We start from the raw sequence: 21,338 nt of genomic DNA, 5'->3' as shown, positions 1-21,338 counted from the left end.
CAAGAAGGTTGCTGGTTCGAATCCCACTCTTTCCCATCTGCATGCAAGTGTCTTTGGCAAGATACCGAACCCCTAAAATGGCCCCTCATAAATGCTGAGTGTTCTTAAAAAATGTAAGTCGCTTTGGACAAAAGCGTCAGCTAAATGACATGTAATGTAATGAATGCCATTTCCCTGACCTCTGGGTCAACGTAAATGGGTACAGCCTAGGGTGTATGTTAGGTGGGCCTGTAGTGGCTGTGGTGAGGGTGTATTGTGCTAAGGAGAAAAAGACAAGATATGGGGAAATTCTTCCCGTAGCTAGATGGTTAAGAAAGGATCAAATTTTTCTGAACATGTCAGTATTGTAACCAGTTGTGTGAGCCGAATCAACCTGTACTACAAACAGCAGAGCATTCATGAAAGCTGCATTCCTGAGCAATTTTTTGCCATGAGTATTGAGCACTAAGACCACGCCCTGTACTGTTTTTCCAATGGAGGCTAACTGGCCTCATTGATAATATATGATTAGTTCTGGATCCATAATACATCCATATTGTTCAAGGCTAAACTTTCGTGCATGTAGACAGGAATAAGTCATTTGCAGCCACGGTTGTTCATTTAAAAGATACCCAGAGTTTGTTCTGGATTCAACAATTGTAGGATTCGCTGAGGTGGTTATAAGGCCAAGGGTCATGAAGGGGAGCAGCAGCCACATCATTTTGTAGTGACATACATGGTTGTGGTCGTTATTAGAGACACACTACACTTGAAAGCTAGTTTCTCTGTCTTTGAGCCCACCTGTCCAGTTGGTTGGCATAGTACCACAATCCCAATTTGGAGGTGTAGTGTGTCTCTAATAAAAAACAAACCATGTATGTCACTACCATTAAAATGATGTGGATTTGCCTTTAGACCTTCTGGACTTTTGTCCAGATTTTTCTAGGCAAAATAAAAAGTGGGTTCTTCTGTCTGCATTGATGTGGTTGGGCCGACAAACCTTGAAAAGATGTGATTCATCAGGAGGTAGGCAGATATTTAAGGTGGCAGGGCATTCCATCCACTTGGTGAATGCACATGTAAAGGTGAGGATGTGTTTATAGCCTATGACTGATTGTGTGGCCAGCCATATTCAGGTTGGAGGTGTGACCAAGGGAAACACATGTCCCTTTTTTACAAGGAAGTGCGATGGGTTTACTGGTTGAGGAAGGGACTGGATTTGTTAAAAACACTTAATGTTCACTATAATTTAGGTCATAGTTGGTTTACAAAATTATTATTTAAGAAAGTGCTAAACGAATCAAAACAGGTGGCATGTTAAACTATGTACAGTTTGTGATGTCTTGAGAGGTCGGGATCGGTTTGTGAGGCGTGGGTTCACAAAGGATGATGACAAGTGGTGGTTTGTAACGCAAATAATGTGTTCATATTTGTCAGCAAAAGAAAGAAATGTTAGGAACAAAGCCCTTGAGGTAGTTTGCAAGCCCTATAAAAGATTTCAGTTGTCTCTTTGTAACTGGACGTGCACAGTCTTGTGACAAAGAGAGTCTCAGTTTGGCATCTTGCGGTTTGACAAGCTGGCCCAGGCCTATTGTGTATCTGAGGCACTTGGTTTCACTGTATGCTAGCCTGCAGTTGCTGGGATCAGCTGTGAGCCTGCCTCACACAGTGCATCCAGCACCATATGTATCATGGGTAGAGGATTTTCCTATGCTGTGCTATGTATCACTATTTCATCTGAGTAGACTGCAGAATAATTTTTTTGGGGTAGCAGGACCTGGTCTACTAGCCGTTGGAAGGTGGCCGAGGCTCCGTGCAGCCCAAATTGTAATTTGGTGCATTGAAAAGCCCCTCACTTGTTGCAAAGCCTGTTTTCTCCTTGGAAGCTGGGGAAAGCAAGACTTGCCAGTATCCTTTTGTGAGGACATTCCCAGACTATTTATAAATTTGTCTACCAGGGGCATCGGGTAAGCATCAAACACTGGTACCTTATTGAGCTTTCTAAAGTACTTCCAGAACCAAGTTGACATGTCAGGTTTGGGGACCAATACGATAAGGCTCGCCCAGGCACTGTGGGACTCTTCGCTAACTCCCAGCTCCAGCATCTTTTTAACTACTTCCCGAATTGTGTCCTTATGGGCCACTGGCATTCTTCGGGCCGCTGATTTTCCATCTTACCGGGCTTTGTGCGGATTTCATGTACAGTGAGGTGAGTGGTGCCAGGCTTGGCTGAGAACACATCTTGGTTACGGTCCACCATCTCCATGCACTCCTGTCACTGCTGGGGGGACAGATAAGGGCCCACCTTTATGACCTCTCGTGGTGGTGCTCCTGTGTCTTTATACACAGATTAATAGGACCTCAGCAGAGTGCCATTTCTTCAACAGGTTCATCTGGTACTTCTTTTCTGGTTTTCTCCTTCCTGGTTGCTTCACTCCTTAGTTAATTTCTCTTTCTAAATATCTGCACAATATCAGGAGAAGATGTCCCCTTCTCCCTCAGAAGGCGGCACAGCATCTGGACCAGACTCTTGTCATCTCACACCTAGACTACTGCAGCTCCATCATGGCAGGTCTACCTGCTAGTGCCATCCGACCACTGCAGCTCATCCAGAATGCAGCAGCTCGACTGGTCTTTAACCAACCTAAGTTCACTCACACTATTCCGCTCCTACACTCCCTTCACTTGTTGTCAGTGGCTGGCCAAATCAGTTTCAAGACATTAGTACTTGCGTACCGTGCTGCAAATGGATTAGGCCCAGTTTACATCCAGGACATGGTTAAACCTTACACCCCAGCCCATCCATTCCGCTCTGATTCGGCTAATCGACTCGCTGCTCCCTCACTGCGAGGGACAGCTAGCCAAAATCAACAAAATCACAACTGTTTGATGTCCTGGCTCACAAATGGTGGAACGAGCTCCTCGGTTCAGCAGAAAGTCTAAACATCTTCTGCCGCAGACTAAAGAGTACACCTTGGCTAAGAAGATGATGGTCTAATAATCAAAAGTCAAAGCTGCACTTATAAGTAGCACCTACATCTAGCACTTTGTTGTCTGGCCTTTTTAAAGCTAATGTTCTAACATGATTCTTGCTGTTCTGGGTTTGTGTCCTAAATGCTATGAAATGTAATTTCATAAAAAAGCCCTGGGAGCCCAGGAAGTTAGTATTTATCTGGTTGTGCATGTTTCCACCCCCCACCCCCAATTTTTTGTTTAAAACGAAAAAACATTAGTTTCTTGTTTCAGTTATAAAGGTTCAGTGTGTAGAATTTAGTGACATCTAGTGGTAAAGTTGCATCTTACAGCTGAATACCACTTTACCCTCTCCTTACAAACATGAAAGAGAACATGTTAAAAAGGGGTTTGTCCAGTTTGGACTACTGTAAAACAACAGCCGCCATAGAGAGGACCTGCTACTGATGTGAAGTATTTGAATATTAAGGGCCCATTCTAGGGTAAAGAAAACAACAGTTCTTACAATTTAGAATAAATACACTGGTGGAAACATATTTTATATTCAATTTCTGGCAGAAGATCCGTTTCATATAAATCATACACACTGGTCCTTTAACGCAAAATGACGGCATAAAATAAAATAAAATAATCCTTTATGGTTCCCACAATGGGGAAATGTGCAACTTTACTGCAGCAAGGGCAGTAAACAATTTACATCAGTAAAGCGATAAGTTACATGTAATACTAATAAAAGTAAGGAAATATTTAAAAAATATAGAAACATTTAAGTGGAATAAAACAATAATATATACAGTGAACGAATATGTACAGTGAAATGGAGTTAAGAGAGAAAGAGTTTTTTTAGGAGTTTTTCCTGACTCTTGTGGAGGGTTAAGGATAGAGAATGTCACATCTTGTTAAAGCCCTATGAGACAAATTTGGATTTGTGAATAGGGGCTATTCGAATACAATTTGATTGATTGAGAGGGGCAGGCGCAGCACCTCAGCTGACACAGTGTGAAAACACACACCTACTAACTGAGAGGTGCACAGCTGAGGTAGGAGTCACAAATCTATCATCTCCTCAATCAGAACAATACAAATAATCCTAATAATGATAATAACTACCATTATTTTCTTATAAAACAAGTAACTGATTCTGCAAATATATCTCCGATAAAATGCAATATTTTTCAACATTGTTGTGTTGTTTCTTTCTAGAAAACTTTCTGGAAGTGCAGACTGAGGGATATAATGCAGCTGAGGAGCAGCACACATATGGAGGATCTTGGACTACCTGTCCAACCATCCTCAGTATGTGAGGACCCGGGACTGTGTGCAAGACAAATCTCTCTGCTGAAGGGGGCCCTGCAGCAAACGGCTGTGGCAAACTTCTGTCACAACAGACCCTTCTGGCTCTGATGACTGTGCAATCGGCAGCCTCATCATAGATGAGGACGACAGGGAGTACTGAGAACCTGGACTTTGTGGACTCCTGCCAGCAGCCTCCAGATGCTAAGTGGATTAAAGCTGCCTGAGTTATCACTGTGACAGACAGATTTCACAACACTGCTCGACCCAAATCTCAGGCTGGCCCTTTAATCAGGACAAAAGCAATAGGGTTCCAGCAGCTTGTGTGGCGAAGAAAACCGTTCCAACCCTAAAGAAAAAATAATGCTGTGCTGAGGGTGTTGATCAGCCTATTGTTTGGATTGTACACATATAGCAAAATACAAAATTTCAAACCATTTTAAGTTGCCACATAGCTCTAAAATACAACTGACCCAGCTCGTATGAGGCCTATTTAAAATAAAAATAAATTCTGTATAATTACATTACATTTCTTTTAGCTGACGCTTTATCCAAAGTGACTTACAATAAATGCATTCAAACCTGAGGGTATAAACCCAGAACAACAAGACTGTATATATATTTTTTTATTTTTTATTTCCCTGTTTCTCATCATGTTTCCATGGCTTTACTCCCATGGCGTCTGATCTCTCCTTACATTGCTGGCACAAGTGAAGATGTGCATTAAATAAAATGGGATCGAGAGTGTGCCCGTGGCTGAAATTCGTGTACATCCATCACTGGTCTAGTGGGGGCCTGCTGCCCTCTTGTGGCCTTTAGGGGTTATGACCGTTTGTTTAGCCGAACGTTGACCTGCATATGTAACCAGGCGAAGCGAGGCACCGTTTGCCATTCGTGTTGCTTCGGGACTGAAAACGAATGATGTACAGGGATGTAGATGATTTGCAAAACGTTAATAAACCATTCGAGTCTTTCCCAATTTTTAAAAATGACTAAGATGTGGATATTAGGCACCGGGCTGCGATGGCCGAGTGGTTAAGGCGTTGGACTTGAAATCCAATGGGATCTTCCCGCGCAGGTTCGAACCCTGCTCGCAGCGTTTTGTTTTTGGTTGATATTATCTGGTCGTAATTATGTATTCATGATGTAATGAATTACGCCTTTAAATCAAAGCAGTAATACTGGTATATTAATGAGCAAGTTACAAATGGTGATAAAAGTCACATTTATGCTTTGTACGTGTCAATAAAGGTGGTTGCTGAGTAAAGAAGAAGAAAATGAAGGACGGCACATATGGAGGACCATACATGACTTAAGTAAAAAAAAAAAAAAAAAAAAAATGTATAAATAAATACAGAAATAAATAAATAAAAAAGGAAATAAATTAATTAATACAGAAAAAACAAAAAAAATATGTTAATACCAAAATAAATGTCAAAATAAATGTCTTAAATATATTTGCACATTTATTTATTCCCTGATACATTTCCTTTTCATTTGCAGTGTCCTTATGCTAATGAGAAAGGCGGGCCTAACCGCAGTCTCATGCAGGATTGGTCACAAGAGTGTAATGATCCAGCCCTACGTCTGCCTCTCAATGCTGACTGGTGTCCAGTAGCTGTTTGCAGCGTTGAGCCAGTTCACACTTAAAATGAACTAGTTCAAGTTCAGAGGGTTAGTTAAGGTTATTTTTTATTGGGATGATTTAGGTGTCGGTAGTCCTGACTGTGAGCGTCACGTGTTCTACTGAGCACAAGGAGCGAGCCGAGAGGAGAAGGAGGAAACAGAAACTCCAGCTCGGTACAAACCACCTGCAGCTTCTGCTCTGATCATGAAGCTGCTGATCTCTGAGCAGATGTGACCAAAGAAGCTCTGTGTTTCCACTGTTCTACAAAGTCACTAACCGGCTGTTTCACGGTGAAAAGCTCAAGTCTCAGTCACTGCCCGTGTCTCTGAGCGAGTGTGTGACTGAGCGCAGGGGCTGTGTGTATGTAGCTCAGTTGACCAATCCTGCTCGAGACTGAGGTTAGGCCCGCCTTTCTCATTAGCATAAGGACACTGCAAATGAAAAGGAAATGTATCAGGGAATAAATAAATGTGCAAATATATTTAAGACATTTATTTTGACATTTATTTTCGTATTAACATATTTATTTATTTATTTCTGTATTAATTAATTTAATTCCTTTTTTATTTATTTATTTATTTTTGTATTTATTTATACATTTATTTATTTTTACTTAAGTCATGTATGGTCCTCCATAGGCACATGACTTAAGTATAAATAAATAAACACAGAAATAAATAAGGAAATAAATACAGAAACACAGAAATAAATGTCTTAAATTAATTTCCACATTTATTTATTAGAACATTTATTTATTTATGTTTTTCTGTGTCCGTATGCTAATGAGAAAGGCGGTCCTAACCTCAGTCTTATGCTGTATTGGTCAGAGGAGTGCGTTGATCCAGTTCTACTTCTTCTGCCTTTCAATGCTGACTCATGTGTCAGTTCAAACTTAGAATAAACTAGTTCAAAGTTCAGTTCATGCAGATGAAAATGAACTAGTTCACGTTCATGAAAAGATGGTGCAGTTTGAACCTGAGATAGTACTGAATATCCAAGTATGCCAACACAAAAAAACAAGTTTAATGATAAACCAAAACGACCAGCAGGTGGCGAAGCTAGAGAAGGAAATATTCCCTTTTACACTCAATAAGCTGCATTTTAATTAAAAACCAAAAAAGTGCATCTCAAGGACATAAGGTTAAACAATATACATAACAATTCAGTAACTTCAGCCTTTTTTAACAGACTCAACGATGCTTCATGCTCAAACATGAAATAAAAATTTCCAACTACTGAGAAGAAGTTAAAAAAAGACTAAAATGATGTAGCTTTAGCTGAGAATACTCACACACGGAATCTATGACAACCAACACGGCATTATTAAGGAGTTTGAATAGAAGGCACTCCGCTGCATTAATTTTTTAAATTTTTTTTTGCCCAGGCCCGCGATATGTCCTGACTGTAAGCGTCACGTCTCTTTAGAAGAATCGCTAGGTATTGATTGTATCTGTCTGGATCGCTCAGTTGACAAACCCTATTCCAGGTTGAGGTTGGGACCTCCTACCTCATTCACATATGGACACAGAAATACAGCAATAAATAAATGTGGAAATAAATAAATGTGGAAAAAAACAAGGAAATAAATAAATAAATGTGGATAAAAATGTAAGACCTTTCTGAGCGAAGAAGAAGAAAAGAAGAACAAGAACAAGTGCCAGGTTAAAAACGTAAAACCTACATTGTGTGATAAAGTCAGAGAAAAGGCACCGCTGGGATTTGAACCCAGGATCTCCTGTTTACTAGACAGGCGCTTTAACCAACTAAGCCACGGCACCGTGTGGCACTGGACAGAAAATTTTGGGACTATATTCATTTGTGGATATGCCTATACACCTGTGATCATGATAATAATTGTATTTGTGTACACTCAGGGGTGTCCAAACTACGGCCCGCGGGCCAACTGCAGCCCACCATTCATTTTGAATTAGCCCAGAGAAAAAAAACAATTTAGTAGCACGTAAATTGCACTTACTTACAGCACTCTGTAGTTTTTCTTTATTTTTGGAAGAAATTCTTGATTTTTGTTCTGGGTTTGTACCCTCGGCCTGATGCACTTATAGTAAGTCACTTTGGATAAAAGGGTCAGCTAAATGTAATGTATTGTAATGTCTTGTAATGTAATGTAATGTAATGTAATGGACTATGGTCCACTGTGGAATCAGCTGCTGTACTTGTGTACTACATAAAATTATTTAAAACCATTTTATTGCAGAATGCAAAGAGAAATTCAGTCTGTAGATGAGGCGCTCATTTAGTCACACATGATGCTTTGTGTCACAGACACACACACACACACACACACACACACACACACACACACACACACACACACACACACACACACACACACACACTATGACCTGTTTTCTCCAGTGTGTAACTTTCAATCTCCATGAGTTACTTCCTGTTACGAATCATCCAAAACACCAGGCCACAGCTTCCTGCATTCCAACCACATACGGTCTCTATTAATGGAACACTCTCTGTTTGGAATGAACACTACGTTCATTTTCTATTAATACTCTCAGAGTCTACACCGGCATGAAACAGAGTCATGACCAGCACCATACATTTGTAGTGGAAATATTTTGATCAAGGCTACTGACTTTTGGGCATTACGAACACAGAGCTGTCATATAAGCATAATTAGACAGAACTGGTTCAAATCCTGTCCACAGCCTCTCACAGAAGCATATTGACGCCAACAGTCCTCTTACAAGTGATGTAAAAAAAGGACAGCCTTACGTTAAAACAATATGACTCCGATTCACACCAAGCTATAAACTTTAAACATACATTAAAATCTCTTCACTACTTCCAGTCCAGTCTTGTTGTGACTTAATTGTGCAATGTACAGCCACATAACATGTAGTTATAAAGAAAGTAAAGGACAAACACAGATATAGAGCACTTTAATGTGCTACTATACAGAGCATCATCTACTGTATATGCAGCCTAAGTTATCTGTGAAAAGAAAACTTTCTCCCCACTCTGTTACATAGTCCATTCGGCAGGGATTGATCCCCCTGCTGTAAAGGTGAGAGGATGATTCAGTTGATGGTTTGATCAACACCAGTCCAAGTAGCCCTAAGAGTTTGAAAATCTCTTCACTCAGACTATGAAAGTTATAATATTCTCTAGCATTCTCTATCTTAGCAAGACTATCTCTTACATATTGTATATGTTCAGGGTAATTTTTTTTGCAATCGCAGGATCATAGCAGGGACAGATTTCTGCTTCTTCACATACGTTTTCCATCTTCTTTTCAGTGTGCTGCTCATAGGAGGAGGGAATGGTAAGAAAGTCTGAAGCATGTGTGTCACGCAGGGGTGCTCCTCACCAAAAGTGCTGCATGGGGAAAATGACTAATACTTTTAAAATAAAGGACCTTTCTAACAGTCAGTCCACTCACTTTTTCCACAACACCCTGTGCAGTTGAATAAGGTTTGGTATGGGCTGGGCTGTGTTAACACATACTCTATAACCAGAAGGATAATTAAACAGGAACTCTGCACCATTTATTACAAATAATCCCCTGTTTCTCTTTCTGTTAATGTTGTAACTCTCACTTTACAAGAGGCGTGCAGTTTTCTTGAAGTCCAACTGTGAAGCGGATGGAAGAATGTGCTCAGGGTCAAGCCTTGACTTGTACTGAGAGCCCTGGAGAACAGAAGCTCCTCCAGTTTACGGGGGATGATGGGAAATGCAGCAGTGGAAACCTGATGGAGGTAGAAGGGGCATGTTTGTCATAGTACTGTGAGGAATTAATCATTGTGTGTTGTGGCCTCATATATAAAGACAGGAACTGTCAGGAACTTGACAAAGAAATGCTCAACACAAGCTTGACCTTTTACTTTAATACATCTCAAATAATTCCACGTTATTTTATTTTTTAATCCGCTCATAAATTTAAAACCAACACAATCAAATGAGCAAGCTCCAACTCCGCTATCCTGAATGACTACATGTGTTTTACAATGACCCATACATAAAACAATCAAACTCGTGAAAAATAGACACCGTAGTGTTAGTTTAATCCCACGTTTTACTAAGTAAAAGGAGACAAATGTTGTCCCTGAGTGGCTAATCTGTTAATGCAAAGCCTGGTACTTCTATTTTTGTGAGTACCAGTTTGACTTTTCCTTACATAGTTAGGACATTTTAGGGAACTGAGGCCCTCACTTTCTGATACACCTTCTAAGGTCAGTTTAAGGGTTACGACTTTGTTGTAGGACTCCAGTCAGAGGTAAGGTAGGTTAATGTTGGGATTAGGCATTTAGTTTAGATGGTCGAGGTTAGGTGGTTGGGGTATGCATTATATCAATGAATGTTAAAGTTCAGGCCTATTCTGTGAGTATAATCAAGTTAGTTAAATTTAGTGAGGGGTTATTTGGTTTCAGAAAAACGGACACCGGTGCTATCACTATCTGGCTCTATTAAATCGAGTTTTCCATAGTTTGTGATTACAAGTTGACTGCATGCAGCACTGGACCGGCAGAAAGTAACATTCAACAAATGACAAGCGTGTAGTGCCTGTTCCAATCTTGCTTGTTTGCTTGACCTGTGGTAATGCTGGGGAGCCTTTACTTCAGAATTATTCCTTCTCATTAGTGAGTCGGATGTTTTCACAAAATGAGCAGTATTTGCTTTATTACTGTATTGTACTACTGTGTGACTTGTATATACGTTTGAATGATTCACTGAACTGATGTAATTTTTTTAGCTATTTAGAAGTCTGTAAAGCAACCGGCACAATCTTCAGACTGAAGTTCCCAACTTTTCATTTTATTATTATAAGCCTTGAGCATTGCAGCTACTTTACTTGCTAAAGGGACTCAGTGTTTAAATCACACCAAAAGAAGTAGATATGATAACATTACACGATAGGAGAATTTCTTATTATTATATTGCTGTCATTTTTGGAGTAATGCTGCACAGACTTGACTGGAAGAGTCTTACTCTCTTTAAACATGTTTATTTTATATACTACTCTCTGGTTACCATAGTGACACATTCTGGTTAAAACTGTCTTTTAAAGCCCAAAATGATCTGGCTAACCATTAAATCTCCCTATGTGATCTAGGCCTCAAAATGTTGTCATTAAGTATGTGTGGTTGGTATGGTTTCAACCCACTGGGTCAAAGGGCACCAGACTCCACACTGCCATCTTGAATCTATTTGTTTTGTCGTGTTCTAAACACAGATTTGTGTCTCTAACAAGAAACAGATGGACATCAGCCGATTGTTATCAAGGTTTGTAGAGTTGAGGGTTGAAGACTATACACACTTACAAACACTGACTCAGGCCCTCATGGGCGGTGCTGAAGTGGTCAAAAGAGACAGTGAGTCACTCTCAGCTGCAGGTACAGGAAGAAGGGGTGGCGTAAGGACAAGGGGGGGAAAAGGCGAAGTGCAAATGATGTGAAAATACATTACTAAGCATTGATGTAAGGAAAAAGTAGTTTAGTTTGCATTAGGTCAATTTCTTTGTAATATGTTGTAATTCGTAATCATGCACTCACATAATTTACACTCACACACACACACACACACACAAACACATACACACACATACACTGCTGATTCCACTGACATACACACTTTGACTTGTTTCATGACAAGTGAGTTAGTGCAGATCTCATAACAAATATGAACTATATTACTAGTACTTCATACTAGCCCCATTTTGTTTTCTGATGCGCATGGGTGAACTGTATCTGATAAATGCCGACCCAATTGGGATATATCTATATAAATAAACTTGTTTGCTGCAGCTGTCGATGTCAGCACTGAAGTATGATCAAAGCTCAAGAGTCTAGAGCAATGCTACTGGACACATTTTCAGATATGTGCAAAATTGAAAAATGCTTACTTGCTAACAATATATCATGCTTGATGCTCGTAATAGCCTTTGATGTTAGTTTTTACAAATGATCAGCTTACAAAGGTACAGCTCAGGCTGAGGGGAATGTTGGGGTCTCTGCAGGTTGAGCTTCAGGGTTGGTTCTTAACCTGGAAAACTGCTGTTTGAAAAAAAAATTCTCAGCTTAATTTAAATTTAAATGTACAACAATGAGGTGGAACCTGGACCTTGATATTGTCATGTTCCTTGAATACTTGATAGAATTAAACTTACAAACTCAGAAATAAAACTTCCTTCAACGCGTTTGTATGGCAGATCATCTAAAGAATATCAGAACAAGGCAGCTGGAAATCATTGTGCTTTTTTAAAGATAGAGAGAAAAGGAACAATAATATCAATGAAATATATGCAACTTATTTTAAGGTCATTCCATTTCTCAGGGCCTTTACACTTCTCTCAGGTGTTGCTGTTTGATGAACACACCAGAACTACCAAGGAAACACTGGGCGGATCCAGGCTAGAGTTTGGCAAAGAACCTGCTCTGTTTAAAGAGAAGGTATGTATTTACTGCACTCGAGACTCTATGTTTGTGTATTTTCATTTATGGTGGCTCACTAGAACTTGTCAGGTTATGTAACCATGTAAGTCAATGGTTTTGATTAATTCAAGTGTATTCATGTCTGTATATTCAGTCTGGCTCACCAGGCCTCACCAGCTTACTCACCCTAACCACATACAGGTCACCACAGGCCATCCGCTTTAACTCCTACTTCAAACACACTGAACTTTTCCAGCAAGGATTTGCCCAATGGCATGAAAGATTATGTAACAGTTAATTTAGAGTTTTCTATTATATGCTTTAAATGTGGCTCTTTCATTAGGAATAGCTATGTTATCTAAAGCAGTGGCTCCAAAACAGTGCGGCAGCTCAACTTCACAGTTGGTCTGAACACAAGAATATAAATCTAATAATGATCAAAACAAATATATTAATAATTATTATTATTATTATTGGTAGTAGTTTCTCTATCCTTCTTGAAATAATAATTTAATTACAGTTTGGGGAGCACTTCTTGAGCTATTATGGGATCAGAAAACACTAATATGTTTTTTTTGTAAACATAGTTGAGGCAGGGGGCAGGCAGGCAGACGGGCAGAGGGAGGGTGGAGATTCCTGGAAGCTGACTGTAGTGGGGATAGGCAGGTGGTGGTTATGCAAGCGACACCTTCAAAGAAGTCCTGGGCACAGCCAAAACCACTCACTAATCACTGCATATTGCATTATATAGTGTGATCACCATTTTGTAGTGGTGTCTGAATGTTTAGTGAAGTTTTTTATACCCTTTAAATTGCACTCATTGTTTCCCATAATACATAATGAACATAAATGTAACTATGGGTAGATCAGCCCATCAACAAGTTATTTCTACATTTAAAGATTATCATTCAAAATGTTTTTTTATATTAAAGTATTAAAACAAAGTAAAAAATATTAATATATAATTAATTGTGGAATTTACCACAAAACGATGTTGTTGTTGTTGTATGCTTTAATCCGTCTACAATTAAGTCATTACCGGCACAGAGAAAATGCGCAGAGTAGCGCCTGAAAAGTTTTTCTCTTGTTTTCTTTTTTTCTTTTCTCACTATAGCTCACTATATAGTTCTCAATATGGAAGTCACTATATAGGGAGTTGTGAGCACTAGACGTTTGCATGAAAAAAAAATCTATAGAGAAACTTGCATTTTCCACAAAGCAGCTGAGAGAGTTTATACCAACTTAACTGGTGAAACAATCTGGCGAAGAATGGCAGGAGGGTTTTTGTATTGCTGGGTTAATGCTCACACATACACACTCACACACACACACACACACACACACACACACACACACACACACATACAGTATAACACACTGGGGAGGAGGGGATACAGGGAGAACACAGGAAAACACAGGAGGTACCCCTTACTATGACACATATTACATTTCTTATAAATGAAAACTGCAAACAGGGTCTTGCAATATCATGTCCTATCAGACAACAGCAGATGCCTTTTAGGATCGAAAACAGGAAGTGAATCAAGGGCCAAAAACAGTCACACTTTCCGACTCCCCAGCAGAGACGAGAAACGGTTATCTTATTTATCTTGAACAGTGTTGGAAAATTTTTGTCAGATTCAATGGAATTCACCATATCCACACGGTGGCCATTACCCCCTGATGTCTTGATAAGGGTGGGTATCCCATTATCCAGTTTAATATAATCCTTCTCTGCTATAGTATCCAGTACAGAAAGTGATCTGCAGTCTGTCATTGGAGGAGTTAGGGATTCAAATACATCCCTTCTACTGAGAAACTGTTCAGAGTCAAGTTTGTGTTGAGGAATTTTTGACCATCCTCAAACATTACTGTATATGCCACTATGTATTATATATAGTATATATTATCTCTGTAGAGGAGAATGGTGCCTGTCTAAATCCCATAGATACTCCATTCTCTCTAAGCAGTACCCAAGGTCAGGTTATAGATAAAGGGCCAAACAACAGTACATTCTAGTGTCTATGTTGAGGGACTTTCATATCTAACTCAGATGCTCCAGACAGAGAGACACCAACTTCAAGTCACACCGACTTCAACTCTTTTGTGTATTTCACCAGTGGCAAGACGTAAAGACACAATGTGATTTAGGAATGCATGTTTTAGACTATCCAATAGGATGTGAACACCTTCATGTGACAAAGAGAGTGACAACAATTCTAACCATTCATGGATGGGCTGTTGGAATGGGTTACGCAGGTAGAGGAAGATATATGGGGATGCTGTGGGAGACATCTTCTGACTTGGGGGTGACAATTGCTCATGTTACTCTGTTGACGTTTATATATTGTTCCACCTTCTGGTCTCCTTGATGCATCAAGTCTACATTAAATTCGTCTGCATAAGACATCAGCTGCCTGACCTATCCTTTCACCAGCTTCCAGAAAACTTCCATAACAGTTAACAGCCAAGTGAGCTAGACTATCTTATGTTGCTGGATAAAGTAGACCAGTTATGTAACTGCCAAGCTCACTAGTATCTTGCAAATTTGCGGTAGTCTCTCCAAGCTTTTTCATGAAAAGTGTTACTAAATGTTACTACTATTTGCTTCAGTAATGGGTTCAAACTACATTTAGTGTATTTGAGGATGTAAATTCATCTTTTCGGTCCCGATTAAAAAATCTCACAACCATTGTATTGATAACAATGAAATAATTATGTACTACATAATCATTAAAACTACATTCAACACTTTTTACTTAAGGAAAAAGTCTGGTAGCATCTGGACCCTGTACAGTAGATGATGGTTATTTCTCATCTCAAATTAAAAAAAATCTGGTGCAGAAATCATGTGCTGCTTGAAGAATTGATGAAAGGATTCATGCCAACATTATATTTACGGCAGTTCAGCTATCATCAAACGAGGAATATTTCCACAGGCGCATCATCACCCGTCACCATGAATAATGTTGCTCTATAAAGACAAAAGGAGGTGGGGGGTCTGATGTTGCTCCTTTGACTGTTAATGTATTATCTCACACGAGAAGAATTTGACAAAGGAACAGACTCGTTCTTGATAAAGAATTGAATAATTGTATGATCCAGACGGATCTGCGTGCCGCGAAGCATTATTCATTCTGTTGAGTAAATTTCGACAACCCGGAGTGTGGAAAGATTTCCCCCACAGCTTTATTCATTACAATTTCAAAAAATAATTGCCTTTATACGTTTCATCCATAATAAAAACGCAAGATACAGAAATCAAATCAATAACGTTTTTTGCCAAAAAATGCAATCGTCAATTGAACTGATCACAACATACAACATATTATCACAAGGCACCTAATGTAGGAAGGTGGAGATATTACAATATACTAGAGGGAAACCGGGAGAATCAATTATCAAATACAACGCGGAGAGCTAAAATACTTTTAAATAAGAAGAAACCTCCAAGAATACTTTTGTTAGATGATGGGGGAAACACTACACATGATTAAGTAACTATTTACAAGTCAAATATCTATTGTTTTTACAATATCACTAAACAGTATATTTTTAAAAGTGAACTGAGTTAACGCCAAAGTAAGAAAAGTTACAACCTACTTTAGAATATGAGAAGACAAAAAGTGCAACAGACCAAGACCGAACCAAAGTGGGCCGAGGCCAGTGAATAGAGCAGCAGCCGAACATACTGTGTCACTGCAACAAACCAAAAAGGGAAGTCCTACAAAGTCACAGTATATAATTAGAACCATCTTAAGAATAATCCTATTTACCACTGTTTTAAGGCTCCGTACCACACATGCACACCTCTTATATAGACCTTAATGTCAAACACTGATGTCTAAAGGACTGAAGCAGTGAGGCACCTTGCTGGTTTCCCCAAGTGAACTGTTGTGGACAGTGAGCAAACACTCGCAGAGGAGATGGTGTATTGTTTGGCATTTGGACTGTGGTGAGTGTCTGTTAGCCACATTCATAAGCACCTGACCAAGATGCAAGGTGAGCCAGAGAAATGTTTCTCAACCTGGGAAACCAACAATTCACGGTAATGGTTTATAACTGATTGATAAATTTTACATGTAGAAAGCCATATGTAAATGTATGAAACGCTTATTTTACAAAGCTTTATTTGAAAGTGGTATTAAGGTAAACTGGAGCAATTTGAAACATGGGATTTACATGACTAATTATTTTTCAATGTATTAAGATGACCTTAAATCCTAGTGTATCACAAGCCTGGACTGTGAATGGACATGTGAAATCAAGAGTTTGTTCCTTTTTTCGCACAGACATGAGGTTTGCATTTTGGTCATTATAAATTATCTCTCATCTCTCTCATCATTCCATGTTAACTCGCCATAACACCAGCAGTTTCTGTTCACTGCCATTGCCACGCAGTTCCTATCAGGATGGAAGAACCAGCCAAACAGCTGACACCATAGTTCAGAGTATAGAAGTGGCCACTGAAGACCATACGTATTCTGTGATGATAAAGCTTTTGATAAAGCATGCAGCCAAAACTAGGAAAGCTTCTGTGTGTGATGATGTGTGCGGTGTCTTGGCAACAGATGAGTCCCCTGTTTCTGTAACCCACTCAGAGAAATCAGTGGGTAGTAGAAACTGAATTTCCATTCACAGATGGATATGGAATGTGCCAAATCCTCAGAGATTGTGAGGGTAAGATACATGTGTATATTTGGGGAAATTTAACAGCAAACACTTGTTGTCAGTCATAACAATCAGTTACGTAATGCTCAGGAAAAACATGTTGGCGAAACAAAAAGTTGCTTTAATATGTTAGTTCATGCTCTCACATATCTGAGTAAGTTTTGACATCTGAAGGTTCTCAAGCGTGACAGTAACTGTATGTATAATTTAACAAGGCAATTTGAGTGCAACAACACTAAAACATAGCTAGTAAAACAGAGCTAAAGCATTGGAGTTGCAGAAAGTACAAAGTATATGACAGTGTAAATGGGCCAATAAAGGTTTCTCGGACACAATTGACATAAAGAACACTGAAACACTGAAGACAATGACATGGTAAATGGTAAATGGTCTGTATTTATAAAGCACTTTTTTAGTCTTGATGACCACTCAAAGTGCTTAACAGTACTGTTGCAGACATCAGAGCAGACCAATCCTAACACTTGTCATCTCAATGGTAACCTGGGTTGTAAATAAAGCAATAAAGCAATGTTTCATGTTTATTTACTTACACATTATGCCACATACTGGGAAAGGATTCATTCGTATTATATACCAAAAAATCTATTCACGTGAGATGAGCTCCCTTTATTTGGAATTAAATATCTGGAGTGAAATAAATAAAAACTTTATTAATTACAACACATTCTTTATCTCATCTCATCTCATCTCATCGTCATCCGCTTATCCGGGGTCGGGTCGCGGGGGGAGCAGCTCAAGCAGGGGGCCCCAGACTTCCCTTTCCCGGGCCACATTGACCAGCTCTGACGGGGGGATCCCGAGGCGTTCCCAGGCCAGTGTTGAGATATAATCTCTCCACCTAGTCCTGGGTCTTCCCCGAGGTCTCCTCCCCACTGGACGTGCCTGAAACACCTCCCAAGGGAGGCGCCCAGTGGGCATCCTTACCAGATGCCCGAACCACCTCAGCTGACTCCTTTCTAAGTAAAGGAGCAGCGGCTCTAATCCGAGTCCCTCACGGATGACTGAGCTTCTCACCCTATCCCTAAGGGAGATGCCAGCCACCCTTCTGAGAAAACTCATCTCGGCCGCTTGTACCCGCGATCTCGTCCTTTCGGTCATCACCCAGCCCTCATGACCATAGGTGAGGATAGGAACGAAGATCGACCGGTAGATCGAGAGCTTTGCCTTGCGGCTCAGCTCTCTTTTCGTTACAACGGTGCGGTAAAGCGAACGCAATACCGCCCCCGCTGCTCCGATTCTCCGGCCAATCTCACGCTCCATAGTACCCTCACTCGCGAACAAGACCCCGAGGTACTTGAACTCCTTCACTTGGGCTAAGGACTCATTTCCTACCCGGAGTAAGCAATCCATCGGTTTCCTGCTAAGAGTCATGGCCTCAGATTTAGCGGTGCTGATCCTCATCCCAGCCGCTTCACACTCGGCCGCCAGCCGATCCAGTGAGTGCTGAAGGTCACAAGCCGATGATCCAATGAGGACCACATCATCCGCAAAAAGCAGTGACGAGATCCTCAGACCACCGAACTGCAACCCCTCCCCACCACGACTATGCCTCGATATCCTGTCCATGTATATCACAAACAGGATTGGTGACAAGGCGCAGCCCTGGCGGAGACCAGCACCCACTGAGAACGAAACTGACTGGCTGCCGAGGACCCGAACACAGCTCTCGCTTTGGGAGTACAGAGATTGGATGGCCCTGAGGATAGACCCCCTTACCCCATACTCCCGCAGCACCTCCCACAGTTTCTCCCGGGGGACCCGGTCATACGCCTTCTCCAGATCCACAAAACACAAGTGGACCGGATGGGCATACTCCCAGGCCCCCTCCAGGGTCCTTGCGAGAGTGAAGAGCTGGTCCGTAGTTCCACGTCCGGGGCGAAAACCGCATTGTTCCTCTTCAATCTGAGGTTCGACGATCGGCCGAACCCTCCTTTCCAGCACCTTGGAGTAGACTTTACCAGGGAGGCTGAGAAGTGTGATACCCCGATAATTGGTACACACTCTCTGGTCCCCCTTTTTGAACAGGGGAACCACCACCCCGGTTTGCCACTCCTTTGGCACTGTACCCGACTCCCACGCGATGTTGAATAGGCGTGTCAACCATGACAGCCCCTCAACACCCAGAGCCTTTAGCATTTCTGGCTGGATCTCATCAATCCCTGGGGCTTTGCCACTGCGGAGATGTTTGACTACCTCAGTGACCTCCACCAGGGAAATTGACGACGAAACACCATCAACCTCGAGCTCTGCCTCCAACATAGAGGGCGTGTTATTCGGATTCAGGAGTTCCTCAAAGTGTTCCTTCCAACGTCCGACGACCTCCTCAGTTGAGGTCAACAGAGTCCCATCCTTACTGTACACAGCTTGGATGGTTCCCCGTTTCCCCCTCCTGAGGTGCCGGATAGTCTTCCAGAAACACTTTGGTGCCGACCGAAAGTCCTTCTCCATGACCTCTCCGAACTTCTCCCACACCCGCTGCTTAGCCTCCGACACGGCAGCAGCTGCAGCCCTTCGGGCCTGTCGGTACCCTGCAACCGAGTCAGGAGTCCTCCAGGATATCATATCCCGGAAGGCCTCCTTCTTCAATCGGACGGCTTCCCTGACCACCGGTGTCCACCACGGTGTCCGAGGGTTACCGCCCCTTGAGGAACCTAAGACCCTGAGGCCACAGCTAGCCGCCGCAGCTTCAGCAATGGAGGCTTTGAACACTGCCCACTCCGGCTCAATGTCCCCAACCTCCACAGGAATGCCAGAAAAACTCCGCCGGAGGTGTGAGTTGAAGATACCTAGGACGGGGGCCTCCTCCAGACGTTCCCAGTTCACCCGCACTACTCGTTTGGGCTTACCAGGTCTATCCGGAAATTTCCCCCATTCCCTGATCCAACTCACAACCAGATGGTGGTCGGTTGACAGTTCCGCCCCTCTCTTTACCCGAGTGTCCAAAACATGCGGCCTCAGATCAGATGACACAATCACAAAATCGATCATTGATCTTCGGCCTAGGGTACTCTGGTACCAGGTACACTTATGAGCACCCTTATGTTCGAACATGGTGTTTGTTATGGATAATCCATGACTAGCACAGAAGTCCAATAACAAACGACCGCTCGGGTTCAGATCAGGGAGGCCGTTCCTCCCCACCACGCCTCTCCAGGTATCTCCATCGTTGCCCACGTGGGCGTTGAAGTCACCCAGCAGAACTACGGAGTCCCCTACTGGAGCCCCATGCAGGACTCCATTCAGGGTCTCCAAGAAGGCCGAGTACTCTGAGCTGCTGTTTGGTGCATACGCACAAACAACAGTCAGAGTTTTCCCCCCTACAACCCTTAGGCGCAGGGAGGCGACCCTCTCGTCTACCGGGGTAAACTCCAACACCGCGGCGCTCAGCCGGGGATTTATGAGTATCCCCACACCCGCCCGGCGCCTCACGCCCTTGGCAACTCCGGAGAAGAATAGAGTCCAACCCTTATCCAGGAGTACGGTACCAGAGCCGAGACTGTGCGTGGAGGTAAGCCCCACCAGATCTAACTGGTAGCGCTCCACCTCCCTCACAAGCTCCGGTTCCTTTCCCCACAGCGAGGTGACGTTCCACGTCCCCAGAGCCAGCTTCTGCCGCCCGGGTCTGGTCCGTCGAGACCCCTGACCTTCGCTGCCACCCATGTGGCTGCGCACCCGACCCCAACGGGTCTTCCCACAGGTGGTGGGCCCATGAGATGAAGAGAGGCGGGGTGCCACGTAGTTTGTTCGGGCTGTGCCCGACCGGGCTCCGTGGCAAACCCGGCCACCAGGCGCTCGCCATCGAGCCCTCGGTCTGGGCCTAGCTCCAGACGGGGGCCCCGGGCTTCCTCCGGGCCGGGTCACATCTCCTCTTCCGTCGATATTCATTGAGGGTTTTTGAACCATTCTTAGTCTGGCCCCTCACCTGAGACCACTCTGCCATGAGAGACCCTACCAGGAGCACAAGGCTCCAGACAACACAGCCCTCAGGTTCACAGGGACACGCAAACCTCTCCACCACGATAAGGTGACGGTTCCAGGAGAGACACATTCTTTACCTGTTTGAAAATAAATACGTCCTGGGCGACATTGAAGGACCATGTACTCAGCTAGTGTCCTCTGAACTGCAGTAGTTTAATAATGAACCAAAGTATTTCACAGGCATTGATTTTTGTTGTGGTCACTGCAACAGTATTAACACTGAACACCACATAATGATTTTCAATATATTATTATTATAAATAGTATAATCACTATTATTTAGTAAATTCTTATTATAAAGTGTGAATTGATGAGGGTTTGGAATTATTTACATATTAGGCAACTTTTGTAATTGTATTTTTTAAAACAGATTTTTCTTTTATTCTTTTGAA

The 21,338-nt window shown here is 42.0% G+C and overlaps 2 non-coding genes across 2 annotated transcripts; one reads left to right on the top strand and one right to left on the bottom strand.

Annotated features, from left to right (window-relative positions):
- Window positions 1–5,262: 5,262 nt before the first annotated feature.
- Window positions 5,263–5,344, top strand: trnas-uga (transfer RNA serine (anticodon UGA)). The gene has a single exon. It is a non-coding gene; the product is annotated as a tRNA-Ser (tRNA).
- Window positions 5,345–7,576: 2,232 nt separating this feature from the next.
- trnat-agu (transfer RNA threonine (anticodon AGU)) lies at window positions 7,577–7,650 on the bottom strand. The gene has a single exon. It is a non-coding gene; the product is annotated as a tRNA-Thr (tRNA).
- Window positions 7,651–21,338: the final 13,688 nt, after the last annotated feature.

This window comes from Pleuronectes platessa, chromosome 23 (genome assembly GCF_947347685.1).
Source record: "Pleuronectes platessa chromosome 23, fPlePla1.1, whole genome shotgun sequence".
Taxonomy (NCBI): domain Eukaryota; kingdom Metazoa; phylum Chordata; class Actinopteri; order Pleuronectiformes; family Pleuronectidae; genus Pleuronectes; species Pleuronectes platessa.
Note: the sequence above shows the minus strand (reverse complement) of the source record. Positions and strands in the feature narration are given on the sequence as shown.